The sequence below is a fragment of the Ambystoma mexicanum genome, chromosome 10, assembly GCF_040938575.1.
Source record: "Ambystoma mexicanum isolate Mex_15411 chromosome 10, UKY_AmexF1_1, whole genome shotgun sequence".
Taxonomy (NCBI): domain Eukaryota; kingdom Metazoa; phylum Chordata; class Amphibia; order Caudata; family Ambystomatidae; genus Ambystoma; species Ambystoma mexicanum.
The window spans coordinates 183,107,523-183,121,187 of record NC_090932.1 but is presented as its reverse complement, the minus strand read 5'-3'; positions in this window follow the sequence as shown (position 1 = coordinate 183,121,187).

Here is a 13,665-nt window from a genome sequence, read left to right as displayed (position 1 = left end):
TTTCATGGGTCCTGGCTTACTAAAATGAATGATACTGGTGTCCAGGTTCTATACAATGGCAGCTTTGCCTGCATTCTACTCACTACATATAGTCAGCTTTTATGATAACTACTTGCGTTTTAGCGTCTGTACAATTATTGATCGGTTGACTCTCTGCAGCACTTTGTGCATGTGTAATCTTCTTTTTCGTATTTAAAGGTTCTCTTGATTCTTTACTTCATCATTAATTTCTGTAGGGTCATGCATCCTCTTCAGCCAGTATCCTGAGATGTCGTTCATACTTTCTTATGACATCACAGGCTACTTTCCTTGCTCTTTTTTATGTTCCTTCAGGGAGTTCCTTCTTCAAATTATCGTTCCTTCAGGGATCCATTCGATAGGGTTGTCTCAGTGGGTATCTTCTTTTGAAAATATGTTGCAGTATTGGTACAACTGCTGGTGTGAAACACGGCACAATCTCAGGCTTCCAATATATGGGTGTTAGGGGGCAGGGTTTCCTGCAGAGGCTTGCAGCTGCTCCTCTACATTCCCCCTCTGGTCAAGTCCTCGACCACCTTCTCAGTTGTTTCCACATCCTGATATTTTCTCTTGAAGAAGTGTTTCTTTGGTGTCCATATCTTTATCACCCCCCTCAGGGTTTGACTTGACCTGATTTGACATGTTCATCTACACTCCAGATCATGTAATTACATTGTCCATTTGGGGTACAATAGACCCATCATCCTACGCACTTCATATGATTCTTTGGATACAGGAACTTCGTTCCCTCAGGTGCTACAATGCTGGCCTCTATAAACTACCTGACAGCGTCATCAGTCAGCTCTTTAGCGTTTGGTTATGTTTGACATCAATCATGAACTTCACCCCTATCACTTTCTTTGCTGTTTTCTTGCATTGGGCAATCACTATCCTGATTACACAAAATCCAAACATAACCAGCCTCAATATTTCTCCAATAATTCTGAGTATATTTACCAACCACTGTGGAATACACAAGAACAGTTGAGGCAAAACAGCTGCTATCTTCAATGTCATCTGTCTCGTCTTCCATCTTGGCATGCAGGTCTGTCAACAACGTCATGGACTTTGTCAGGGTTCCATTTTGTTCATTGTGAGAATGTATGAATGTGCAACATGATGACCTGATTTTGACGCAAATTCCTCCTTCCATTGCTGTGATCATATCAAAGACATACCTATTTTGGAGGGTCATCTGTCGTATGGCCCTCAGCTCTTCCTTAATGGCGTTGCATCCCTTTATGGTAGCATTGATTGTCTGCAGAAGCTCCCATCTAGTGATCTGTAACCACTTGCCGTTCGCCAGTGTTTGGATCCCAGTTATAAATATCGTCATCAGTATTGTGGCAGTCTTGCTGACCAACCTGTGTGCCTCAGTAATGGAGTCATATGCTGTTATCGATTTGGCTGAGAAATAATTATCTCTTCTTGTACGTCGAAGAGGTTCAAGCAATCTTCTTTTTCTCAAGTCGGCATTCACCTTTGGAAATTCACCAATGTTCAGATCGCTCTGAGGAATCACTAATGCTGCAACATGGATGAGCACCAAGGAACATACTCCGCCCCAATCCTTAGGCAACCTCATATAGGCTCCAGATCCACAAGCCCAATATTGATCCATAAGGACGGCTGTCCCTTCTCCCATCCTAGGAACATCAATTGTGGTTTTGTATTCATGCGGCAGGTTACGCAAGCATCTTTCATTTTCATCCAGGCTCCTTCTCCATTTGTACAGTCTTGATGTAATCATCCTGGTATGGAAATTACCATTTTGATCTCCATCGCAAAGTTACCCAACTTCCTTGGAACTCTCCTTGAGTAGTACATTTTGCAAGATGGCTAAGGCACTTTGCATCATGCTCTGGAACCTCCTTTGCAATAAAAGTCCTTACTGTATTCAGGGCACATGGGATGAGAGAGCAGACGTAGCAACCCTCCTTAGATGCTTTTCCCCCACCTTTCTCATGCGTTGGCACAACATGCTATTCCCCAGGTGAGCTGTGTAATCTATATGGGTATCTTCCTCTGCATCTCTTTCATGTCTCCCAATATACTTATAAAAATCAAAGAGTCTGTCCTTATTTGTTTTCATAGTGGGGAGAACCATAGGAATTTCTCCTTCAGCTGAAGAACTAAGATGATAGAGACTGTGAATGATGAGGAACAGAAAGACAACGAGAACAATCATGCAAATGTATATCATACATAAAAATCTGAGCATCCATTTCTCACGCCATCCTACTGCTTGTTGAACTTGTTCATTCTCTATAACCATGCCATTTACTTCATTAATCTTTTTTAATACAGTCATTAAGCTTCTTTATATTTGCAGCTGTAAAATGTGTTCAGTTATAGCAATAAGGAGTATTCTTATCACTGGACCATTTTTAGGATCCTGTAAAAATGTGTGAATATTAACATCTCTTCTAACAAGAGCAGGGTAAGATTGAAGTTTGAACACAAAGACAGCAACCACAAGCCAATGAACGTTACTATCGGCAGGTACAATATGTTTGATCACTTAAAACTAATATTCTCCATGAAATTAATCTGGATACTGGTCTTGTTTCCAATTTTTTATCAAGAACTGACATTTAGGCATAATTCTGATGCATTATTCTCTGCTTCAATATATTTCCAATTTTTTTTTCTAAATTCCTGGAATTCTCTGCAAGTCCTTGCACTCCCTGCTTAAATTACTATGAGGAGTGTCTATTGAATTTCAGTAAAAAAAAAAGTACAACTTAATCACTCGTTGTTTTATCGTCCTTCTTCTTAGTCATCGATTAGGTCTGCACATACGGAAATTCTTCTTCTCTTGCTTCTGGATCAGTAACGGTGGGAGTGAAGGTCTCGCCTTTATAAACCTTTGTGTCACTCAGGTGCAACCAAGCTCTTCTTCCTTGTATTTTAACAGCAGAAGGGGACACTTCTTTGACAATGAAAGGGCCATGAAAGCGTGGCTCATGCCACTTCCTGGTAAAACATTTTATCAACACTAGGTCCCCAGCATATAACTTAGGTGATGGTAATACTTCACTTGGATTGGTTGCTGAATTTTCATCTTTTGTGTTCTTAGAGCGACCACTCTGCACTTCACTTGATCTGAAATGAAAGAAATACTAGAGGTCATACATGTCAAATAATCATGCATCTCATCACCTAAAGTTTTTGCTACGCTCTGGCCATCACTCTTACTCCTAGGTAGAGGTGTAAGGGGCATCCTCATTCGAGGCCCTGTCACTAGTTTGTATGGGGTGTGGTGGTGGTCTGATCCTGGCTGATACCAAAGGGCATGTAAGGCCAGTGAAGGCAATACAGCCATCCCCTTTTCAAAGTCAATTTAATCTTGGCAATTCTTTCCTTGAGGAGGCGGTTGAGTCTCTCACATATCTCGTTTGCTTGCGAGTGACATGCATACGAAAACTTATGCTTTATGCTTAATAGAAGCCCTATGTGTTCAATTAACTCATTGACAAAATGTGTGCCATTATCGGATCTTATCACCTCACACACACCCTACCTCGGGAATACTTCACGCACTGAAAACTTCAATGTGCAAGTGGCATCAGGGTGTGTATATGGACCAGCCTCAATCCACCACTAACAGATACCTATATCCATTACATGTCTGCAGCCTATCGACATAGTTGATATGTAAATGCTGAAATTGATCATTCGGATGAGGTATTACTCCTCTAATCATCCTCAGTGTATGACCAACAGTAAACATTTGACACACGATGCAATTCACCATAAATAGTGCAACGTGTTCCAATAAATTAGGAATGAACCAGTCTTCTGCAATACTAGCAGCAAGACTTACTCTAGTTACATGCGCAGGATAATATAGCTGTTCAAGCGCAACCTTTAATAAAGTCACTGGCTTTCCATTGCCACCCTTTTGCCATAAAGCTTCGGTGGGGATAAAGAACACCCCCTTAGTTTCCACAGTTCTTGCTCTTCCTGTGGTGCGCTTCCTTTAATCTCTACTAGTTGGTTTATTGACAACTTATTAAACCCTTCCTGTACCAACATGGTTGTAACTGAATTTCCTTTAATGTCTTCGGTATCAAAACTTGAATTTCTTGGGAATATGCAACCCTTTTGGCTTATACTTCTGCGGCTTCATTCCCGCAAGAGATAAAATCTGTTTGTTTAGTATGCACTGCACATTTAACGACTGCTGTGGCTACTGGAGTTGTAGTTCCTTAATGCGTCTCTCCAATATGGATGCATGTTGCACCAGAGTGCCGTCTGCGTGTAGGTAGCACCTCCTTTTCCAACATGCCAACCCTGCATGTATGGTTGATGTCACCTAGGCAGAGTCACTGTACACCGTCACTTCCTGCACTTTATGCTTCTCAAGCTCGACAATAAGCGTTACTAATTCTGATGCTTGTGCTGAAAATTGAGACGGTAGACTTGCACTTGCTACTACTTTTGAATTCTCCTTTTAATCTGTGTCTTACTACTGCTGCACCTGAATTTCATTCCCCACTAGTCTGATAAATTTTTGAAGAACCATCAATAAAAAGAATCTCCCCTCCTGCTAAAGCATTCTCTTTCAAATGGGGTATATCATCATAACATTCAGCATAATTGGCACATTCATGCACATGATCACCTCCTTCTTCTGGCTCAGCTATGAATGTGGATGGGTTCACTATTTTACATCTTACAATTTTAATCGCAGAGTTGGAAATCATTACCTCATAAGCTGAAGCTCTTTGGGATGTCAGTGTACCCTCGGGTTTCTCTAGAATAGCCAAAAGAGCATGCTCCATGAAGAGGGTCATGGAGCAGCCTATGACAATATTTGTGGACTTCTCAATTGCAAACGCGGCGGCTGCCAAAGATTGTTCACAAGGGAGGTCTCCTCTAATAACTCGGTCTAAAATCCCACTGTAATATGTGTAAGGTTTGTACCCTAATGTGGTCCTTTGTGTAGGTATTGTTGTCATTACTGACCCATTTGTGTGTGAAAACAAATACAATTCCTCAGCATAGCTGGGAATCCCTAAAACTGTGGCTGTACAAATAGCTTTTTTCAATTCTTCAAATCCTTCCTCCATTTCTTCAGCCCACTCTAGCTTTGTTTTACCAACTTGTGCTTTCTTTTATGCTTGCAGAAGTGGCGTCATGTATGTTCTATAATCAAACACAAAGGCTCTAACATAACTACACAAACTCAGAAACTGTTGCATTTGTCTCCCTGTGTTCGGTTTTGATGTTTTCATGATTGCCTCAGCTCTCTCAGGTGTCACTTTCTTTCCTTCATGGCAAATCAACTGACCTATGTATAACACCTCTTCTTGACAGTACTGTAACTTCTCTTTGTCCACCTTATATCCATTGTCTGCTAGAATAATCATTAGTTGGACAGCATCTTGCCTGCACTCATCCTCTGTGGTGCTACAAATCAATATGTCATCTATGTACTGTATCAACTCGCTTTTTACATCGATATTGCCTAGATCCATCTGTAGAACTCTGTTAAAGATTGATGGGGACTCACAGTACCCTTGAGGCAGCCTAGTATGCTTTAGTCTCTTTTAGCAGAACATAAATGAAGTCAAGTCTTGGGAGTCCTTGTGCAGTGGGATCGAGAAAAACACATTTTTCCAATTGATGACTGCGAATTATCGAGCTTCCACTGGGATACTACACAATATTGTTGCCAGATTGGGAACTAAAGGAAACTCAGCATCTACACTCTGGTTAAGAGGACTCATATCCAGGATAAATCTCCATGACCCTACTTTAGATTTCTTAATCAGATACACTGCGGTATTACACAATGATTCCGATGGCACCAGAATCCCTTGATTCATCAGTGCTGAAAAAGTCTGAAATATACCTTCATCAGCTTCTCGAGACATGGGGTACTGCTTTGCTCGGGGTAAGATTTCCTCTTGCTTGAGCTTTATTTTAACCTGCCCTATCCCCTTCAGTAAACCTATGTCATAAGGGCCTGTGGTCCATAAGGCACTTGGCAACATCCTCCTGAAAAAATGCTGGCCACTGCCACATTATCGCCATTCTCTGTGGGACTTCCCTTTTCTCTATCCTTATCCAGTATGTTATTTTCATTGCTCATGAAGAACACTACTTCATCATCGCTTCAGTCCTCCCGAACATGTCGTCATCAGTTATGTCAGTCAATCTGCACCCCTCTTCAAGAGCTATCACTGTTCTCCATGGTCTACCCTCATCGTCTATCCCTTCGAGCATTGCCATTTCCTTTCGTAATATAGCTGCTTCCAGTTCTATAGGAATAGATTGTCCACCCTACTCATCCATGGGTATTTGTGGTCTAAATAGAAACTCATCAATTATTCTCACAATCTTTCCTACCAGGCCAGGTAGCCACATCAGTAAAATTATTATTCTATATAGAAAAATCTCTGGATCTACTGGAACGCCTTCTAGAGCCACTTGCCCTTTGAATGGAAGTATGAACTCTTCCACATTTAAATAGTGTATTCCTGGAGGGAGCACACTATTCCTTGGCCAGTAAATGAAATTGTCATTTTGAGTTTCATCATTAAATCTCTTCCTTAAATGTTAACTGGTTTCTGTCGTGAATATAATAAAGGAACAGGCATGTCACATTCTCCTATGGATACTGGTAATTTATCAGTAAAAGGAACTTGACTCGTAGCTCCAGAGAAACCTTAAGCATTAAGGGCAATACCTGATATTGGATATTTTCCCTCTTGTTTACACAAACGAGTTGCTCCGGTGTCTACAAGAAAAGAAAAGGATTTGCCTACTATCGTCACATTGAACCTTGGTTCCTCTTGAGGGTCTGGTGTCACAGATAGTACTGAACAAATCAAGTCACCTTGTGAGTTGTCATATTGCAGATACAAGCTCATACCCGTCCCTGTGAAAGGATATCCTCCTACCACAGTGACCCCTCCTATTCTGGGTGTCAATACTTGCCTGTGTTTGCATACTACTGTGTATGCAAAGGGGCTTGTTGCAACTGCCCTTGTGGCGGATTCATTTGTACTTGTCCCTGCTGTTGTACCTGTTGTAATTTGGGTGCTTGTCCCTGATAAGATGTGTGATCTTGGGCAAAGCCCTCTCGAGTCTGTGTGCTGTATGGTAGAGGATACGCTGCCCCCCCCCCCCAGTCTGGAAAATTGCCATTTTGTACACTCCCTTAGCTCCCACATAGGCGCGTAATATGTCCCGTAATTCCACAATTCCAACATACTGGAGGAACTCTCCTGTTATTCCCTCCTTGATTATATCCTCCCTGAGTACTCTGGTTCTCATTCTGTATATTTTGAAACACACCTTGGTTATTCTGAAATCCGCCTCCACTTCCTCTATAACCCATACCTCTGCCTTGTGGCGTAAACCCATATCCACCTTGATCCATCAGGCGTGAATTATTTTCCTGTGATGTACCTATTGCTTCCTGCATTCCCAATCCTTCTCTGCTTGTCAGCACCGCCCCTTCTATGGCAAATTTTGTCCATTTTTTCTGAACTTACTTGGCTTCCTCAATCTTTCTATTCTCATCTTTCTTCGTGTTTTTCTCTTGTAATAACCAACAATGATGTACAATTGTCAACTGTATCTCAGCCCTTGGCTTCTCTTCCATCCCCACTTGTTTTTTTATCTGCCTCTGTACTGGCTCAGGCAACCCCTGACATGCATTGTGGTAAAATAATGCCGCTGTCTTTTCCCACGGCTCATGAGTTTCAAGCTGCCATTTCTCCTGAATAGCCTGAATGTTAGCAATAGGGTCTTCATCTTCTTTCATTTTGTGTGCCATAATTGCACCCATATCTGATGTATCAGGGTGCTGTACCCTGAGAGCTCTCCAAATGTCTGATCTACAATTATTAAACGGCGCTCCATCATGCGCCGTGTTTTGTGCAGTTACACTTGAATATCCCGCTCTTCTCCATATGTCTTCAGCTCTCTCCCCAAGAATAGCTGCCAGTCGACCTTTCGGTATTACCCAAATTGTTCGAACACAATTGTTCGAATTACCTAATTGACCGAAAGTCGAGGGTCCGAATTGACCTTTGCACAATTGACCGTATATATATATATAATGGGGGGTGGCAGGGGGTTTCCACCCGCATATATGTAACAATTGACCTTCACAATTCGGTCAATTATGCAAAGGTCAATTGTAGTTTGAACAATTCGTATACAACCGACCTTTCATGTCCCCTATGGCCAGCGTATTTCCTCCTGTCATTTTCTCTAATTTGTATATCCATTTCCCAGCCCCTGAAGTCAAACTAGGGAGCTTAAATCTTAAGTCATCCTTGTCCATCTGTGGCCATGGAATGTATTGCGGTCTTTCTCCCCCTTTCTCCAATAAGGGGAACTGCGTGAACCCCATCCCATAGACGGATCCCACTATTAGTCTGTCCATAGAAGGGATAATTGTCCCTGTCATTCTCCTTTTCAGTAATGACTTTAACCTTCTTACATATGGTGGAGACTCTCCCTTCTCAGCATGCAATCATCCTCAGGGACGCTCAGGATATGCTATGGGGTCTGGCATTCTATCTTTAGGCTGATCCTGATCTGACCATCTCACTTCCTTATCCGTTTGCTGGCTTCCTTCAGGGGCTCGCGCGTTCCATTCTTCTGCCCCAAGACCAGACTCTCTTTCTTCGTCTGACATGTCTAGGCCCCAACTGGTGTGGCTATCATCCCCCTCACCCTTGTCTAAGTTCAGTCTGCTCAAAGACAATACCCGACGTTCATCACTGAACAGGTTTCCCTCCTCACTTTGTGATTGAGGTACTGCGGATCAATCATCGTTCCCTCAAGTTCCATACTCACTACCTTATCTTAACTGTTGATAGACCTTATGGATTCTTTCTCCAATGCTTTCTGCATCAAATCTTTCATCTTGTAGCGCTACTCTAGATACTGCTGGCATTACTTCCCTTATCAGAAGAATCTCTTCCACTCTGTCCCATCGTATTTCTGGGCTCGGCCTCATTTGTTCTTTATGAGTGAGACTGGCATCGAAACCTCTCTGTCTCCTCATTCTTTCTATTTCTTCATCTACTTCCCTTGGCTTTCTTGCATCCATTCGAATTATTTCTTCCTCCTACCTCTGTCCTTCTGCTCTCCTTACTCCTTCCCTCCCTTCCTCTTCTTCCCTTCGTCTCTGTAATCTTTTGTCCCTTAGTCTTTGTACTTCTTCCTCCTCTCACTGTCTTTCCTTTCTGTCCCTTTCTTCTATTGCTCTTTGTCTATTGTCATATTTTCTTTGTTCTTCTGACTGTTCTTCAATTTTCTCTTGCTCCTCCTGATATATCTGCTCTTGTCGCTCTCTGCTTTTTCTTTTCTGCTCAACCTCTTTTAATCTTTTCTCTCATTCCTTATCCTTGCTTTCTTGTTTGTTTTTATCTTTTCTCTGCCTAACTTCCTCGATACCTTTCCCATCTATCTTGAGTAATATCTGTCCTCCCATTCATTCGTTTTGTAAGAGCGCTACCTCGTCAGCCTTGTCTTTTTCTCCTTTCCATCTCTTAACCTCCTTGTCTATTTTTGTCAACAAATTCGACTGCTCACCGTTTTCTTCCTAATCTTGTATACATTTATAAATCTCTTCCTTTATTTTATTCTCTTCTGGACTACCGTTGCTACTGTAAACTGGGGGTTCATGTCTTGGATTACTGTACCCCGTTGCCGCTCTTAATTCCTTTAAAGGATACACTCCTATCTCTTCCGTAGCAACACTCTTTGCCTCAAGCAAGGTAAGGGGAGCTGAGGGCTCGACGCCTTCCTCCTTTTGCTGATTACGCATCCACTCCTCAGGTGGCGGGTTTCCTCTTTCCTCTTGATACATCTTCCATAGCTCTAAAATTGCTAATCTTTTCTCTAGTTTCTTCCCTGTGTAAGCAGCGTGCAAGTATGTGGTTGTGTGTTGCAATACCGCTCTTGACAATGATCCCCCTTGTGGCCACGGCATGAAAATTGTATCTGCTGTGCCCTTTACCTATTCTGCACTGTACTATTTGAGCTTGGACATGTGTTTTGGCAGTGTCTTGCATAGGTGCATGAGAGGAGTATCCCCCATAATGGCAAGTCTCAATTAACTGTCGATACTTACCAGACTGTTAAATAAACCTTTTACCTTGGTTTAAATCACCACTTTTCAACATTTCTTTAAAAACAACAAATATGAGCAAGCCCCATGATTGCTGCTCAATCCTCTTGTTTCAATAGCCTATCTATTCTTTGGATTGGCGCCAATCGTTTTACTACACTTTTACTGACTAGTACTTTTTCAATTCTATCGCTCTTTGATATTTTACTTAACAAACAGCATTTAGACTAGTCAGACATTTACACTTTATAAAACACTGTGATCACTTCTTCCCTCACCTTTACTTTTTTACCGTATACAGGGTTTGAGACATCACCTCACGTAGTCCTGAATATGCATTTTATGTTTCACCCGAGTCCCGTTGGGGTTTGAAATGTCTCCTTCTAACTCCCATGAATTAGGAATTCTCGGCAGTATCTCTTATCTGTGCAATATTTCCCTGTTACTCAAAATTATCACAATCCCGTCCCCTTATCGACTCGAGGCCTTCGGTGTCGACTCCTCCTCCAATCTGGCCACTTCGCCTTCCATCGGCAGAGCGCCCGTGGAAACCGAGCAAGGATTTCTTAAAAGGGGCACCTGCCCACCGTCTCGGTTCTTCTTGCAAGTTTATTTCTATTTGGCCACTCTGCACAGAAAACTCTGCGATCTTCCAGCTAATGGCGGAGGATGACAGATCATCCAAAAATCTAGAGCTGAACTGGTTCGGATATTTTGAACCATCTGCACCACTATGACGTGAGTTTAGGGCCCTTTAGGAACGTGCATGTAATGGATGGGATCACACAGATTAACTCTGAGTCCAAATAACCAAACCAACTCAGGAAGATGGCAAAGTACTGTTTTATTAACAATTATTCAAAACAGAGAGTTGCAAGGAACATCAACGGACATACGCTCGATTTCTATCAGTGATCTTTTCACACAACATAGAGCTTATACTGAAAATATGTCAGAGGTGACGTCATACTACGTGGCAATAATGAAAAGCCTACTAGAGATCGGGATAGGCTTAAGGGGAACATCTAAGTGCACATTCAATAGGAATTAGGATTGTGATTGGCTGCCCACTGTCAGGTGGACTACATATGCCTACCTCTAAAGCATGCCATCTTCAGAAACATTAGATACACGGTTTCTCATTGGTTTTCAAACTATAAGGTCCTTCGTCTGTACAATTATTGAACGGTTGATTCTTTGCAGCACTTTGTGCAGGTGTAATATTCTTTTTCTCTTGATTCTTTACTTTGTCATTAGTTTCTGTAGGATCCATGCATCCTCTTGAGCCAGTATCCTGAGACGTCGTTCATACTCTTTTATGACTTCACAGGCTTCTTTCCTTGCTCTTTTTTATATTCCTTCAGGGAGTTCCTCCCTCAAATTGTCATCCCTTCGGGGATACATTAAATAGGGTTGTCTCAATGATATCTTCTTTCAAACATACGTTGTATTATTGGCACAACTGCTGGTGTCAAACACGCCACAACCTCAGGTTTCCAACATATGGGATGTAGGGGCGGGGTTTCCTGCAGCGGCATACAGCTGCTCCTCTACACAAGCACTGACAAAGCCAACATGGTTGGCGTGTGTGTAGGTATTAGATGGGAATTTGCCAGGCCCCGGTTGCTGGCAGTGTGTACAACAGCCAGTCTATGGTATTGTCTGGGGGAAAGGCAACAGGATGTATCAGCGCAGCAGCAATGGAAGAGGCAAGGAAAGAACATGCACCACTTTTAATGGCTGTGTTTTGAGTAAGTGTGTGAAGCTTTAAAACTATTTGTTTTTGGAGTTAAAAAAGGCACTGGATAGCTACGTCAATCAGAAGAACGTGCTTGCGTGGTAAAAGGGCAGATCCTTCCGGATAACAAGGCTGTGACAAATCCTCTTGTCCATTTCTAAAAAGCTAATCGTGTCTGAGAAAACATTTCCAAGCCAAAAGAATGGACCAATGCAAGTGTTTGGAAAAAGACAAAAATACAATAGTTTCGCCTCTCGTGACCTGCCTAGAGTGATAGAATTGTGGTGGGTGGGTTCAAGGCAGGGGCACGAGATGCAGGGAGCCGGTTGAAGGAGCGAGTGGAAGCGGGGACAGTGCCAAGCGTTGCTCTGGAATAAAGCTACTGGCCTTACCATAACATCTCAGTTCCCAAATTATAACACATTGTTTTACTGCTTTCCATTATGGATTGGTTGTGTGGAAATTTAATTCATTGTTTTGATGTGAAAATATTAGAAGGAAGCAGGCACAGGTGTAAGAAGGGCAGAGTCTTCCTTTTAGCTCAGTTGCAACAAAGGCTGGTTTCCATTTTCAAGAAGGTTATTTCAGCTGAGAAAAGTTCCCAAGCACGATGAATTAACAAGAGTTAATGCTGAGGGATCAAAAAATACATTTGTGTAACTGAATCACATTGAGGGCTCAATGTGTTAGAATGAAAATCACTGCTTCTTTTTAAAATTAATGTTATTGTTAAGTTAAAATTGGCTTCCTGTGACAAAGGGCAGGCACGTTATACCCCTCTTCTAAATAGAGGAGGTACGAACAGTACCTCTGCAACATGCAATCAGTGAATGATTGTCCTGCAGACCATAACAGGCTCCCCGTGCCTCGATTTGTCAGCACAGTTCGCCTGAAACTAAAGTCAGACAAGGTCTGTCCTCAGAGCAGTTGACACTGACATCCTTTATGTGGTCAGTAAGAGCTGTGTTTTCACATTAGTAGAATGATGACAAGTAGTGTGCTTTAAATATGCATTGAAGTATAAGGCCAACCATGTCTTTGAAAGGGCTGCAATGTGTTTCAATTGAAAGTAACTCAGCAGAGCTGAAACCTTACTCAGCTGACAACTCTGAAACCCATTTGAGCCATCAAGTCTCCTCGACCCCCACCTTTACTCTGTGTTTGCTTGTTTGTCACCTCAAATGGAATTCTCACATTGTGAAACACTCTTCCTGCCAAGTGTTGTTCTCTTATCCTTGACACTGGGTAGTTTGTACACTCCCTGACACCCAGAAGAGAAGAAAGCCCACTCCTTTGACCTGACACTGCCCTGGAGGCGCATGTGCTATGTGCAGATGGTTTAGTTAATTCATTCACTTCATTTCATCACAAAACATTGTGTGGCTCTGTTAACCATGTTCAAATGTACATCATTTTAATTCTAGCTCGTTGTGTTGTCACTTACTTCCCAGTCATATGCTTTCTTTGTGTCGACAAATGTATAGTTGTTGCAGCATCACCCAGAGGTAGAGGGTGCTACTTGGTACATCCTTTTCCTGACCATCCACTCGTACCTGTCCTTGGTATGATCCCATCCCTTGAAAAGCTGAGCCATGCACTGGTTTGGTGTGCCTATCCTGCGCTCTTCTATAGTACCCTGTTGCTGTGTCATTGTGTGCCTTTCAGACCCTCTTCTAGGAAACCTGTTCCTACATTCAGTTGTGCTCTGAAGCTCTGCCTTTGCCCTGAGACCTTGTTGCTGAGTGTTTTGCCATAAGTCCTATCCTTATCTGCACCCACATTTGATTGCTGTTGTGTGGGAGTCAAC